Genomic DNA, 6270 nt, shown 5'->3' with positions numbered 1-6270 from the left:
ATAGGTATAAGGCTATCCTTCATATAAGATAGATAGGTATAAGGCTATCCTTCATATAAGATAGAGATAGGTATAAGGCTATCCTTCATATAAGATAGAGATAGGTATAAGGCTATCCTTCATATAAGATAGGGATAGGTATAAGGCTATCCTTCATATAAGATAGAGATAGGTATAAGGCTATCCTTCATATAAGATAGAGATAGGTATAAGGCTATCCTTCATATAAGATAGAGATAGGTATAAGGCTATCCTTCATATAAGATAGAGATAGGTATAAGGCTATCCTTCATATAAGATAGAGATAGGCATAAGGCTATCCTTCATATAAGATAGAGATAGGCATAAGGCTATCCTTCATATAAGATAGAGATAGGTATAAGGCTATCCTTCATATAAGATAGAGATAGGTATAAGGCTATCCTTCATATAAGATAGAGATAGGTATAAGGCTATCCTTCATATAAGATAGAGATAGGTATAAGGCTATCCTTCATATAAGATAGAGATAGGCATAAGGCTATCCTTCATATAAGATAGAGATAGGCATAAGGCTATCCTTCATATAAGATAGAGATAGGCATAAGGCTATCCTTCATATAAGATAGAGATAGGTATAAGGCTATCCTTCATATAAGATAGAGATAGGTATAAGGCTATCCTTCATATAAGATAGAGACAGGTATAAGGCTATCCTTCATATAAGATAGAGACAGGTATAAGGCTATCCTTCATATAAGATAGAGATAGGTATAAGGCTATCCTTCATATAAGATAGAGATAGGTATAAGGCTATCCTTCATATAAGATAGGTATAAGGCTATCCTTCATATAAGATAGGGATAGGTAAAAGGCTATCCTTCATATAAGATAGGGATAGGTATAAGGCTATCCTTCATATAAGATAGAGATAGGTATAAGGCTCTCCTTCATATAAGATAGAGATAGGTATAAGGCTCTCCTTCATATAAGATAGAGATAGGTATGAGGCTCTCCTTCATATAAGATAGAGATAGGTATGAGGCTATCCTTCATATAAGATAGGGATAGGTATGAGGCTATTCTTCATATAAGATAGGGATAGGTATGAGGCTATCCTTCATATAAGATAGAGATAGGCATAAGGCTATCCTTCATATAAGATAGAGATAGGCATAAGGCTATCCTTCATATAAGATAGAGATAGGTATAAGGCTATCCTTCATATAAGATAGAGATAGGTATAAGGCTATCCTTCATATAAGATAGGTATAAGGCTATCCTTCATATAAGATAGGGATAGGTAAAAGGCTATCCTTCATATAAGATAGGGATAGGTATAAGGCTATCCTTCATATAAGATAGAGATAGGTATAAGGCTCTCCTTCATATAAGATAGAGATAGGTATAAGGCTCTCCTTCATATAAGATAGAGATAGGTATAAGGCTCTCCTTCATATAAGATAGAGATAGGTATGAGGCTATCCTTCATATAAGATAGGGATAGGTATGAGGCTATTCTTCATATAAGATAGGGATAGGTATGAGGCTATCCTTCATATAAGATAGGGATAGGTATGAGGCTATCCTTCATATAAGATAGGGATAGGTATGAGGCTATCCTTCATATAAGATAGAGATAGGTATAAGGCTATCCTTCATATAAGATAGGGATAGGTATGAGGCTATCCTTCATATAAGATAGGGATAGGTATGAGGCTATCCTTCATATAAGATAGGGATAGGTATGAGGCTATCCTTCATATAAGATAGAGATAGGTATAAGGCTATCCTTCATATAAGATAGAGATAGGTATAAGGCTATCCTTCATATAAGATAGAGATAGGTATAAGGCTATCCTTCATATAAGATAGAGATAGGCATAAGAATATCCTTCATATAAGATAGAGATAGGTATAAGGCTATCCTTCATATAAGATAGAGATAGGTATAAGGTTATCCTTCACATAAGATAGGGCCAGGGACTATTGACAATATTCAGAATATGGGGCAGACTAGATGGGCCGATTGGTTCTTATCTGTGACACATTTTGCGTTTCTATGGATTAATATTATGTACAGGAAAGATAGAGCCTGTGCTGTATACCTGCAAGCTAAGCCAGTCTGCCTGCTGATGATCCTTACTGTCCCTGAAGGGTAAATCAAGGCTTCCCTCTCATGTCATCACCCATAATGCTGTATGTCCACAATGTAATTCCTCCCTTTATCTTCTGAGCAACAGTTCAGTGCTTAGTGCAGTGATTCTCTTCGAGCACTGCCGGGGGGCGGCCACCGGCTCCGAATGGAATTTTTTTTCTCACCCCTCCATTCTCTCCGGCGGTAAGAAGATGGCGGCTGTTGTTTTTTATTTTTCCTGTCTGTTTGTATTTTGCCTCCGTCCCCACTCCACCTGGTCCCCCCCCCCCCCCATGCCCCTTTTCTGATCACATCTGTGTGATGGCGGATTATGATAGGACAGTGCGAGGCAGGAAGCGCGTGTCACTTTTGCCAGTCCAGGATGCAGGACACTTCCCGCCATAGAGGAGCACTGGCAGCTGCTCTCGTAGTCCCTGTTGGATGTGCGCGGCATCAGGAATGAACCATGGGGAGGAGCGCTTGTGATGAGGTGATATGAGGGGTTCGTGGTGATGTGTATGGTGCAGCAAGGGGGAATTATTATCCGGTGCAGTGCCGGGGGGGAGGGGGGTTGATGGCGAGGTAGGTTGGGTTGGCAGAGTTTGTGGTGAGGTGAAGTAAGATGCGGAATGGGGGGGGTGAATGCAAGCAGTGGGGGGGGGGGTGAATGGAAGCAGTGGGGGGTGAATGGAAGCAGGTGTGGGTGTAGGGTGAATGGAAGCAGTGGGGTGGTGAATGGAAGCAGGGGTGGGGTGTAGGGTGAATTAAAGCAGGTGTGGGTGTAGGGTGAATGGAAGCAGAGGGGGTGAATGGAAGCAGTGGGGGGGGTGAATGGAAGCAGTGGGGGGGGGTGAATGGAAGCAGTGGGGTGGTGAATGGAAGCAGTGGGGTGGTGAATGGAAGCAGTGGGGGGTGAATGGAAGCAGTGGGGGGGTGAATGGAAGCAGTGGGGGGGGTGAATGGAAGCAGTGGGGGGGGGGTGAATGGAAGCAGTGGGGGGGGTGAATGGAAGCAGTGGGGGGGTGAATGGAAACAGTGGGGGGGGGGTGAATGGAAACAGTGGGGGGGGGTGAATGGAAGCAGTGGGGGGGGTGAATGGAAGCAGTGGGGGGGGTGAATGGAAGCAGTGGGGGGGGGTGAATGGAAGCAGGGGTGGGTGTAGGATGAATTAAAGCAGGTGTGGGTGTAGGGTGAATGGAAGCAGTGGGGGGGGGTGAATGGAAGCAGTGGGGGGGGGGGGTTGAATGGAAGCAGTGGGGGGGGGTGAATGGAAGCAGTGGGGGGGTGAATGGAAGCAGTGGGGGGGGTGGTGAATGAAAGCAGGGGGGTGAATGGAAGCATGGGTGGGTGTAGGATGAATTAAAGCAGGTGTGGGTGTAGGGTGAATGGAAGCAGTGGGGGGGTGAATGGAAGCAGTGGGGGGGGTGAATGGAAGCAGTGGGGGGGGTGAATGGAAGCAGGGGGGGTGAATGGAAGCAGTGGGGGGGGTGAATGGAAGCAGTGGGGGGGTGAATGGAAGCAGTGGGGGGGGTGAATGGAAGCAGTGGGGGGGGGTGAATGGAAGCAGGGGGGGTGAATGGAAGCAGTGGGGGGGGTGAATGGAAGCAGTGGGGGGGTGAATGGAAGCAGTGGGGGGGGGGTGAATGGAAGCAGTGGGGGGGGGGTGAATGGAAGCAGTGGGGGGGGGTGAATGGAAGCAGTGGGGGGTGAATTAAAGCAGGTGTGGGTGTAGGGTGAAAGGAAGCAGGGGTGAATGGAAACGGGTGGATGGGTGAATAGAAGCAATAATGGGGGGGTTGAATAAAGGCAATAGTGCTGGGAGGCAGGAGGCAATGTGAGTGGCTGGAGGTGCTTGGGTGGGAGGCTGAAGGCAAAATATGTGGTTGGTTGGGAGTCTGGAGGCAATAGTGGTGGGTGGATGAGAGGCTGGAGGCAATAAGGGTGGGTGAAAGGCTGGAGGCATTTGTGTGTGTGGGAAAGGGGCTGGAGGGAGAAAGAGGTGTTGGAGGTATTTGGGGGCATTAAGGAGACATTGGCCCTCATTTACTAAGAAAATCGGGTTGTAAGTCTATGTTGCTTTCTTACCCGACTGCTTTTTTCCCCTGGTATTTATTATTATGTCGCATCCTGTTTGTCGCACTGGGTTTTGTAGGTTTTGGTTTCCAACTCCTCTGAGCTGTCGGGAAAAAATCCACAACAATTCAACAAATTCGGGTTGGAAACCTTTATAAATACGTGGGAAAGCTCAGAAATGTCGGGTTACGCCCCTTTTTCGGGTTTGGGAGAATCCACATCGGGTCCGTCGGGAAAAAATGTTGCATAGTGTCGCAGACTGGCGCACGATGTCTGCGACATGGCGCAGACAAAGATGCGACAAAAAAACCCGACAAAAGAGGTCTGGTTTAGAATAGTAAATGAGGGCCATTGTGTGTGTGTGTGTGTGTGTGTGTGTGTGTGTGAGACTGGAGGCATTGTCTGTGTGTGAGGCTGGATGCATTGTCTGTGTGGGAGAGGCTAGAGGCATTGTGTGTGTGTGTGTGTGTGTGTGTGTATGTGAGGCTGGAGGCATTGGGAGATTTATCAAAACCTGCCCAGAAGGAAAGTTGCTGAGTTACCCATAGCAACCAATCAGCTCGCTTCTTTCATTTTAAAAGAGGCCTGTGAAAAATGAAAGAAGTGACCTGATTGGTTGCTATGGGCAACTCAGCAACTTTACCTCTGAACAAGTTTTGATAAATCTCCCCCATTGTCTCTGTGTGTGAGACCAGAGGCATTGTGTGTGTATGTATGTGTGTGTGTGTGTGTGTGTGTGTGTGTGTGTGTAAGAGAGAGAGAGGGAGGTTGGAGGCAAGGCATTTGGGGGATTCTGGATGCCTTGTGTGTGTGGGAGGGGGAAAGGCTGGAGGAATTGTGTGTGCGTGCAAAGCTGGGGGCATTGCCTGTGTGTGTGGGAGAGGCTGGAAGTATTGTTTGTGTGGGAGAGGCTGGAGGTATTGTGTGTGTGTGTGTGTGTGTGTGTGTGTGTGTGTGTGTGGGAGACAGAGGTTGGAGGCATTGTATGTGTCTGTGTGAGGCTGGAGGCATTGTCTGTGTGAGGCTGGAGGCATTGTGTGTGTGTGAGGCTGGAGGCATTGTGTGTGTGAGGCTGGAGGCATTGTGTGTGTGTGTGAGGCTGGAGGCATTGTTTGTGTGTGTGTGAGGCTGGAGGCATTGTGTGTGTGTGAGGCTGGAGGCATGGTCTGTGTGTGTGAGGCTGGAGGCATTGTTTGTGTGTGTGTGAGGCTGGAGGCATGGTCTGTGTGTGTGAGGCCTGAGGCATTGTGTGTGTGAGGCTGGAGGCATTGTGTGAGACTGGAGGCATTGTGTCTGTGTGTGAGGCTGGAGGCAATGTCTGTGTGTGATGCTGGAGGCATTGTGTGTGTGAGGCTGGAGGCATTGTGTGTGTGTGTGAGGCTGGAGGCATTGTGTGTGTGTGTGAGGCTGGAGGCATTGTGTGTGTATGTGTGAGGCTGGAGGCATTGTGTGTGTATGTGTGAGGCTGGAGGCATTGTGTGTGTGTGAGGCTGGAGGCATTGTGTGTGTGTGTGAGGCTGGAGGCATTGTGTGGGTTTGTGTGAGGCTGGAGGCATTGTGTGGGTTTGTGTGAGGCTGGAGGCATTGTGTGTGAATGTGTGAGGCTGGAGGCATTGTATGTGTGTGTGTGTGTGTGTGAGGCTGGAGGCATTGTGTGTGTGAGGCTGGAGGCATTGTGTGTGTGTGTGTGTGTGTGTGAGGCTGGAGGCATTGTGTGTGGGTGAGGCTGGAGGCATTGTGTGTGTGTGTGTGTGTGTGGGTGAGGCTGGAGGCATTGTGTGTGTGTGTGGGTGAGGCTGGAGGCATTGTGTGTGTGTGTGTGTGTGAGGCTGGAGGCATTGTGTGTGTGTGTGTGTGTGTGTGTGTGTGTGTGTGAGGCTGGAGGCATTGTGTGTGTGGGAGAGGCTTGAGGCATTTGGGGGATGCTGGAGGCAGGGTGTGTGTATGTGATGCTGGAGGCATTGTGTGTGAGGCTGGAGGCATTATCTGTGTGGGAGAGGCTTGAGGCATTTGGGGGGATGCTTGAGGCATGGTTGTGTGTGTGTAAGGCTGGAGGCATGGCATTGTGTGTGTGAGGCTGG

The sequence above is a fragment of the Hyla sarda genome, unplaced genomic scaffold, assembly GCF_029499605.1.
Source record: "Hyla sarda isolate aHylSar1 unplaced genomic scaffold, aHylSar1.hap1 scaffold_2285, whole genome shotgun sequence".
NCBI lineage: Eukaryota > Metazoa > Chordata > Amphibia > Anura > Hylidae > Hyla > Hyla sarda.
The sequence above is the reverse complement of the archived record's forward strand: the minus strand, read 5'-3'. Positions refer to the sequence as shown.